The sequence below is a fragment of the Oncorhynchus gorbuscha genome, linkage group LG08, assembly GCF_021184085.1.
Source record: "Oncorhynchus gorbuscha isolate QuinsamMale2020 ecotype Even-year linkage group LG08, OgorEven_v1.0, whole genome shotgun sequence".
Classification (NCBI taxonomy): Eukaryota; Metazoa; Chordata; class Actinopteri; order Salmoniformes; family Salmonidae; genus Oncorhynchus; species Oncorhynchus gorbuscha.
Window position 1 is genome coordinate 23,944,990 of NC_060180.1, and position 10,208 is coordinate 23,955,197.

The following is a 10,208-nucleotide window of genomic DNA, read 5'->3' on the forward strand; positions in this document are numbered from 1 at the left end:
CTCGACTCAGGGCTCACGGCTGATGGGCCTGATCTGGGAGAGTTGGAATTCAGCAGCAGGCTGTAGATCGTTGCCTGGGATGACAGGTCAATCTTTAACCCAGGGGCCCTGCCCCTCCACTCCTCCAGTCATCCAGGCCTGCACCATGTACTATGCCCCAGCTCACTGACACAGTTCACATCCAGCAGCAAGGCTCTATAAAGAAATAAACACAGGAGGAGTTTAATGAGTTCAATACACACAGAGAAAGATATGCACATAGACACACACTAAAACACACACACACACACAAGCATTAGGTGCATGCACACACACATACACTATCCAGCTAGCACACTTGGTTCCTTTGGAAGTTGTGGGAACGTACCTTTTGGGTTTCCCATTGGCTCTGGGAATAAAGTGATACGTTTCCTGACCCGTAAAAGTGAACATTTCTTTTACGTTCTGAGAATGGAACTGAGACTTTGCCTGTTTTGGGAACATAAATTGAATGTTTCAAATAAGACTTTTAATAACACTGCTAGCTTAGTTTAGTGTAGTGTTGAGTGTAGGGGGCAGTATTTTGATGTTTGGATGAAAAACGTACCCAAATGAAACTGCCTATTTCTCAGGCCCAGAATCTAGAATATGCATATAATTGTCAGATTTAGATAGAAAATACTCTAAAGTTTCCAAAACTGTCAAAATATTGTCTGTGAGTATAATATAACTGATATTGCAGGCAAAAACCTGAGGAAAATCAAACCCGGACATGCTGTTTTTCCTGAAAGCTCTCTGTTCCATTGCCTGCCTTCGCTCCATTTAAAGGAATATCAACCAAATTCCTTTTCCTATGGCTTCCACATGTTGTGAACAGTCTTTAGACATAGTTTCAGGCTTTTATTTTGAAAAATGAGTGAGGAAGATCACATCGCGTCATTGAATGGCTGGGTGCCAGCAGTGTTTTGCATGCGCAACAGCTTGGAGCAGACATTTTCTCTCTCTCTCCTATTGAAGAAGCTACAGTCCGGTTTAAATATTATCGATTATATATTGTAAAAACAACCTCAGGATTGATTATAAAAACGTTTGACATGTTTCTACGAACTTTACGGATACTATTTGGAAATTTCGTCTGCCTGGTCGTGACCTCTCAAGCCTGTGGATTTCTGAACATAGCGTGCCAACCAAATGGAGGTATTTTGGATATAAAAATAATGTTTATGGAACAAAAGGAACATTTATTGTGTAACTGGGAGTCTCGTGAGTGCAAACATCCGAAGATCATCAAAGGTAAGCGATTCATTTGATTGCTTTTCTGACTTTCGTGACCAATCTACTTGGCTGCTATTTGTTTGTAATGTTTTGTCCGCTGAGTGAGATGTCCTTACATAAACGCTTGGTAAGCTTTCGCTGAATAGCTTTTTTGGAACAAGCTAAGCTGTGTTTTGCTATATTGCACTTGTGATTTCATGAAAATTAAATATTTTTAGAAATTCTATTTGAATTTGGCGCTCTGCAATTCAGCGGATTTTGACGAAAATGATCCCGCTAACAGGAGGGGTGCATTGAACTCCAACGACAGATAGGATACCTTTATTTTTAATTGTGGCATGGCATCAGTGTGTTTCAAACCTATGATCTTATGTTCTCTATCCATGAAATTAGGCCTCTGCGCCACTAGGTTGAAGCACGGCATTCAAAGCTGTTCAAACAAGCACTCATTAAGATCAGGTGTGGCCAATTAGTGGGTGCGGTCAACACACCTAATCACACTTAAATTCTTAAGGCTAGGGGGCAGTACTAAATCGAGGATAGAGAGAGTTTTGTTGACGCTGAGAACGGAATGTATACTTTTTTAAATAACATTCTCAGAATATTCTTTGAACGTTACTAATGTTTTCTTGTGTGTTTAAAGGAATGTTTTCTTAATGTTCTGAGGACATGACTTCAGATAGAACCATGAGGAAACGTGTAGGAAACGTTATGCTGAAGTACTGAAATTCCCACAGAAGAATGTTGTTTGTTAAAGTTCTCTGAACTATTTGAGAACATTCCCAATGTCAAACAAGTTGGAGAACATTCCAGGAACATTACCAAAAATTAAATTAAATGCAACCATGTTTGAACTAGGTAAAGTTCTGTTAAAGTAATGAAATACCAAGAAAATAACATTATTTTGTCAAGTCCCTTAAATGTGCTGAGAATTCTCCAAAGCCGGTCAACGATCCTGCGCCATTCCCAGAACGTTGTGGAAAGGTTGTATTCAAAATAACCATAAGACAACCACACTCTCACCAAGCTCTAAGAAACATATGGTTCTCAGAACGTTATGTGCTAGCTGGGTAAACACTCCTCCACTGCCAGCTCGCCTTTTGTTCACACAGCCTTGATTTAACCTTTGTCAGCGCTGGTATCTGCTGTTTTAAAAAGTGCTGGAGTGTATCTCTCCGCTGATAGGGCCTTTCCAGAACCTCGGAGCCTCCACTGCCTCTCCACAGTGTGAATGAATAAAACACCTAGGCCACAATGAGCTATGGGGACAATAATTTGTGTATCTTATCGTTTGGGTCCACATCTACAAGGGCAGAGGAAAGAGGAGCAACCTTCACTATGAGATAGGCCTTGGTTTTTCAGAGAAAACAGGCTCCATGCCAACAGAGAATCTAGCAAAATACACTGGGAAAGAAGGTTGATCGAGAAATGAGGAATATCACGAGTCAATAGAAATAAGGGAAATCGAAGGAAAGTTGAACGGATAATCATTTTTTTACTAATTGGAGAATGTTTTTGTTGAAACCCAACATACTGTATGTAAGTGTAATCCTTATGATTCCTCCTCCATGATTCCATACTTGGATACTGTGTTCATTTCTAACTGACTATCGTTGTTCTTTCTATTTTTTTCCCACACTTCTCCACTACCTCTGACGCCAGGAAGTGTGTAATTTAAAAAAGGTGCTGACACTCGCCGCAGGATCTTCGGTGGACTGACAGGCGTCTGGGGCAAAGATGTCTGAAAGAGAGCGTCTCTCCAGTTGGCCTGGTCTGTGACTCAATGCCAACCAGTGGCGATTTTAGCATGGAAATATATATGCCATTTAGCAGACGCTTTTATCCAAAGCGACTTACAGTCATGTGTGCATACATTCTACGTACGGGTGGTCCCGGGAATCGAACCCACTACCCTGGCGTTACAAGCGCCATGCTCTACCAACTGAGCTACAGAAGGACCATCTTGGTGGGGCAAACAAAAAAAAGATTGGGGGGATGCATGCCACTACACAACACTAAACAATACATTCATTGCACTATAACAGTGACAAACTGTGCCCACAAACTGTTAGGGCCTATATAAGCTGTCCAAACAGCAGAGCTTTCTTTTCAGCACCATGTAGTGAATCCTTACCACTGCTACACCTGGCTATCAGCGGAGCCTTGTCTGGCAACTAAACATTTAATTCAGCCTCATTTACTGCCTTTTATAAAACATAGCTGATATGGCTGACTTCCTTAAACAAATGTGGATTCTACTGACAATTGAAATGTACAAACTATGGCATAAGGGAACAACGAGCAGATAAGAGACAATCCGTCATTTCAATTAAGACATTCATGAGCGAGCTAGGAAGGACATAGTCAATATAACTATTTGTTCAGCACTTTTGAAATGTACAGCGACACAATTCAGAACATGGGTCATTCTTACAGTTTTCTCCCTGTACACCCAGTCAAAACTGTAGGAGAAATAAAGGGGGCATATAAGCAGACAGTGAAAGCTCTTACAATATTTGATGATGACATTTCTCTAAAACAGGCTGTAGGCTACATGTGAACCATCAAGTCAGAAAAATAGGCTAAGTTAAGAGGGAGGAAAGGGATCAAATTATTAGGGTGAGGCTCATGTGCTACTAACAGCTTACTACACAACATACACTTTCTTGGCTACAGCATACATTGATCTGGCCAAGGCTTTCGACTCTGTCAACCACCACATCCTCATCGGCAGATTCGACAGCCTTGGTTTCTCAAATGATTGCCTCGCCTGGTTCAACAACTACTTCTCTGATAGAGTTCAGTGTGTCAAATCGGAGGGTCTGCTGTCCGGACCTCTGACAGTCTCTATGGGGGTGCCACAGGGTTCAATTCTTGGACCGACTCTCTTCTCTGTATACATCAATGAGGTCACTCTTGCTGCTGGTGAGTCCCTGATCCACCTCTACGCAGACGACACCATTCTGTATACTTCCGGCCCTTCTTTGGACACTGTGTTAACAACCCTCCAGGCAAGCTTCAATGCCATACAACTCTCATTCCGTGGCCTCCAATTGCTCTTAAATACAAGTAAAACTAAATGCATGCTCTTCAACCGATCGCTACCTGCACCTGCCCACCTGTCCAACAACACTACTCTGGACGGCTCTGACTTAGAATATGTGGACAACTACAAATACTTAGGTGTCTGGTTAGACTGTAAACTCTCCTTCCAGACCCATATCAAACATTTCCAATCCAAAGTTAAATCTAGAATTGGCTTCCTATTTCACAACAAAGCATCCTTCACTCATGCTGCCAAACATACCCTTGTAAAACTGACCATCCTACCAATCCTCGACTTTGGCGATGTCATTTACAAAATAGCCTCCAATACCCTACTCAACAAATTGGATGCAGTATATCACAGTGCAATCCGTTTTGTCACCAAAGCCCCATATACTACCCACCATTGCGACCTGTACGCTCTCATTGGCTGGCCCTCGCTTCATACTCGTCGCCAAACCCACTGGCTCCATGTCATCTACAAGACCCTGCTAGGTAAAGTCCCCCCTTATCTCAGCTCGCTGGTCACCATAGCATCTCCCACCTGTAGCACACGCTCCAGCAGGTATATCTCTCTAGTCACCCCCAAAACCAATTCTTTCTTTGGCCGCCTCTCCTTCCAGTTCTCTGCTGCCAATGACTGGAACGAACTACAAAAATCTCTGAAACTGGAAACACTTATCTCCCTCACTAGCATCTTACAGATTACTGCACCTGTACATAGCCCACCTATAATTTAGCCCAAAGAACTACCTCTTTCCCAACTGTATTTAATTTATTTATTTATTTTGCTCCTTTGCACCCCATTATTTGTATTTCTACTTTGCACATTCTTCCATTGCAAAACTACCATTCCAGTGTTTTACTTGCTATATTGTATTTACTTTGCCACCATGGCCTTTTTTGCCTTTACCTCCCTTCTCAACTAATTTGCTCACATTGTATATAGACTTGTTTATACTGTATTATTGACTGTATGTTTGTTTTACTCCATGTGTAACTCTGTGTCGTTGTATCTGTCGAACTGCTTTGCTTTATCTTGGCCAGGTCGCAATTGTAAATGAGAACTTGTTCTCAACTTGCCTACCTGGTTAAATAAAGGTGAAATAAAAAAATAAAAAATACATATCTACCTGGCATATTACATCATTTATACAGTCGGAGCTAGTTTTATCCGAGTTCCCAGTTGTCTTGAACTCACTGAAGTCTGAGATTTCCCAGTTCTGAGTTTCCAGTTGTTTTGAACGAGGCAGAGGTCATGCTGGATTGACTGCTCGCTTAACCCGGAAGCCAGTCGCACCAATGTATCGGAGGAAACACTGTCGAACTGACGACCAAAGTCAGCTTGCAAGCGCCCATCCCACCGGGATGTCGGTAGAGCACTACGAGACAAGGACATCCTGGATGGACAAACCCTCCCCTAACCCGGGCTACGCTGGGCCGCCTCATGGGTCTCCCAGTCATAGCTGGCTGTGACACAGCCTGCGATCGAACCCAGAGCTGCAATGGCACCTTAGCACTCATTGTTGAATTTGCGATTTCCAAGTTGTTGTGTAATGTTTATGTCCAATGGCCGATTGAGCACCAATAGGTTTTATCTCTAATTTCTCTTCATATGACAAGGATGGAAAATGATTTGCCAGTAGATTGTTGACTTGACGCATGATGATGACTGCGTTTCTAGCTAAGATTTTGAAAGTACGATGTTGACGTGATCTGTCCAATCAAAGCTACGGTAGATGTAACGTGATTTGACGTCATTTTATCTGTGGCCAATGACCTTGAGCCTTTTTGGATGGGCACTTCTAATGTAAGTCTATGGTTGCACCCGAGGGGCATGAACTTTCGAGCTCTACCCGTAGATTCTGCCCTTCCCTGAATGATGTGTCGCCACTGATGCCAACCAAGACAGAGTGAGAGTCAAATAGACAGGTAGAGGGCTCTCTAGCTGCTCTCTGAGAGTGTAGAAGACATTTACATTACATTTAAGTCATTTAGCAGACGCTCTTATCCAGAGCGACATACAAATTGGTGCATTCACCTTATGACATCCAGTGGAACAACCACTTTACAATAGTGCATCTAAATATTTTAAGGGGGGGGTGAGAAGGATTACTTTATCCTATCCTAGGTATTCCTTAAAGAGGTGGGGTTTCAGGTGTCTCCGGAAGGTGGTGATTGACTCCGCTGTCCTGGCATCGTGAGGGAGTTTGTTCCACCATTGGGGAGCCAGAGCAGCGAACAGTTTTGACTGGGCTGAGCGGGAACTGTACTTCCTCAGTGGTAGGGAGGCGAGCAGGCCAGAGGTGGATGAACGCAGTGCCCTTATTTGGGTGTAGGGCCTGATCAGAGCCTGGAGGTACTGAGGTGCCGTTCCCCTCACAGCTCCGTAGGCAAGCAACATGGTCTTGTAGCGGATGCGAGCTTCAACTGGAAGCCAGTGGAGAGAGCGGAGGAGCGGGGTGACGTGAGAGAACTTGGGAAGGTTGAACACTAGACGGGCTGCGGCGTTCTGGATGAGTTGTAGGGGTTTAATGGCACAGGCAGGGAGCCCAGCCAACAGCGAGTTGCAGTAATCCAGACGGGAGATGACAAGTGCCTGGATTAGGACCTGCGCCGCTTCCTGTGTAAGGCAGGGTCGTACTCTGTGGATGTTGTAGAGCATGAACCTACAGGAACGGGCCACCGCCTTGATGTTAGTTGAGAATGACAGGGTGTTGTCCAGGATCACGCCAAGGTTCTTAGCGCTCTGGGAGGAGGACACAATGGAGTTGTCAACCGTGATGGCGAGATCATGGAACGGGCAGTCCTTCCCCGGGAGGAAGAGCAGCTCCGTCTTGCCGAAGTTCAGCTTGAGGTGGTGATCCGTCATCCACACTGATATGTCTGCCAGACATGCAGAGATGCGATTCGCCACCTGGTCATCAGAAGGGGGAAAGGAGAAGATTAATTGTGTGTCGTCTGCATAGCAATGATAGGAGAGACCATGTGAGGTTATGACAGAGCCAAGTGACTTGGTGTATAGCGAGAATAGGAGAGGGCCTAGAACAGAGCCCTGGGGGACACCAGTGGTGAGAGCGCGTGGTGAGGAGACAGATTCTCGCCACGCCACCTGCTGGGGGGGACCTGTCAGGTAGGACGCAATCCAAGCGTGGGCCGCGCCAGAGATGCCCAACTCGGAGAGGGTGGAGAGGAGGATCTGATGGTTCACAGTATCGAAGGCAGCCGATAGGTCTAGAAGGATGAGAGCAGAGGAGAGAGAGTTAGCTTTAGCGGTGCGGAGCGCCTCCGTGATACAGAGAAGAGCAGTCTCAGTTGAATGACTAGTCTTGAAACCTGACTGATTTGGATCAAGAAGGTCATTCTGAGAGAGATAGCGGGAGAGCTGACCAAGGACGGCACGTTCAAGAGTTTTGGAGAGAAAAGAAAGAAGGGATACTGGTCTGTAGTTGTTGACATCGGAGGGATCGAGTGTAGGTTTTTTCAGAAGGGGTGCAACTCTCGCTCTCTTGAAGACGGAAGGGACATAGCCAGCGGTCAGGGATAAGTTGATGAGCGAGGTGAGGTAAGGGAGAAGGTCTCCGGAAATGGTCTGGAGAAGAGAGGAGGGGATAGGGTCAAGCGGGCAGGTTGTTGGGCGGCCGGCCGTGAAGATAGGGGACATAGAGAGTCAAAGGATGCAGAAAGGGAGGAGAGGAGGGTTGAGGAGGCAGAATCAGGAGATAGGTTGGAGAAGGTTTGAGCAGAGGGAAGAGATGATAGGATGGAAGAGGAGAGAGTAGCGGGGGAGAGAGAGCGAAGGTTGGGACGGCGCGATACCATTCGAGTAGGGGCAGTGTGGGAAGTGTTGGATGAGAGCGAGAGGGAAAAGGATACAAGGTAGTTGTCGGAGACTTGGAGGGGAGTTGCAATGAGGTTAGTGGAAGAACAGCATCTAGTAAAGATGAGGTCGAGCGTATTGCCTGCCTTGTGAGTAGGGGGGGAAGGTGAGAGGGTGAGGTCAAAAGAGGAGAGGAGTGGAAAGAAGGAGGCAGAGAGGAATGAGTCAAAGGTAGACGTGGGGAGGTTAAAGTCGCCCAGAACTGTGAGAGGTGAGCCGTCCTCAGGAAAGGAGCTTATCAAGGCATCAAGCTCATTGATGAACTCTCTGAGGGGACCTGGAGGGCGATAAATGATAAAGATGTTAAGCTTGAAAGGAAAGAAGAGAAAGCAATATTTTATATTTTATCTTTATTTAACTAGGCAAGTCAGTTAAAAACAAATTCTTATTTTCAATGATGGCATAGGAACAGTGGGTGAACTGCCTGTTCAGGGGCAGAACGACAGATTTGTACCTTGTCAGCTCGGGGGTTTGATCTTGCAACCTTCCGGTTACTAGTCCAATGCTCTAACCACTAGGCTACCTTGCCGCTACCTTGCTGCCCCAGATAGACAGAGAGAGCGTGAGAAAGAGGGGAGCGCGCGAGATAGGGAGATGGAGAGAGAAAGAAAGGGAGAGTCAGCTCTCTCGCTCTCATCGACAGGATATGAGAGCGGATGGAAAGACTCCTGAGTGTCTCAGTGGGCCCAGCCTGTGACAGAGAGCTGTCAACTCTGTGTCTCACACACCCCTGTTTCCTCTCTTCCCTCTCCCAGAGAGGGCCACCAATCTGATCAAACGTCAACCTTTCTACCCAGGAACCACCTGTCCCCTCCTGTCTACTCTCGTCTCTTCTCGTGTCCCCTGGGTTTTCAATGGAATTTTTGGTTAATGGGATGGCACATCCGTGAATGAAGTGGTTTTCCGAATTGCACTCTTTTTCCAATGAGCCCCCGGCCGACAGCAAGGAGGAACAGGGAGGGAATTTTTCATAGTCATGTTCCTTCACGTTGGCCCCCAGCGGGGCCATGAAATAACAGTCACTTGTCAGCATCTTGCAGCCATCCAAATCAGAGCTGGGAGCTACTATCATCAAACCTGCCTTCCAGACTGTGTCACACACACACACACGCACATAGTACAGACTCACGCACGCATGCACACGCACACACACACACACACACACGCACACGCACACACGCACACACACACACACACACACACACACACACACACACACACACACACACACACACACACACACACACACACACAGTACAGACTCACACACACACACACACACACACACACACACACACACACACACACACACACACACACACACACACACACACACACACACACACACACACACACACACACACACACACACACACACACACACAGTACAGACTCAAGCACGCATGCACACGCGCACACACACACACACACACACACACACACACACACACACACACACACACACACACACACACACACACACACACACACACACACACCCTAAGCCAACAGTGTGTTATGTTTGCCCGTTTGTGCTTGTCAGTCAGCCTGCCCATGGTTCCCACGCAGCATGATTGGAGGCCAGAGAAGCACAGCCAGTCTGGCCAATAAACAGGTGCAGAATGTATCCCCACGGTGATGTCACTTCCTGTCTCTTCTGCCATAAGGCACCTCTTGGCCCAAGTGCTCCAACTCTCATTCTCTCCACTCTCTCCACTCTCAGCGTCTCTTTCTGCCATCCTTCCTGTCAAAAGCACATTCATATTAAATATTGCTCTCCTATCTGGCCATTTTCCTGTCACAGATGGCCAACAACACTTCCTGAGGTCACAGATGTTCATGAATACTGGATACGGGATACTGGATGAATGTTAGCTTTGCATCTCACTATCTACACAAATAGGAATGTTTATGTTGCTGTCATTTTACCAGTGAGTATTTTGATGGAAGTTGAGTTCTGTCCAACATTACGTTGGGATTTGATCTCAGCGACAGATGTTGGTTCCTTATCAGTGACCTGGTCCCATAT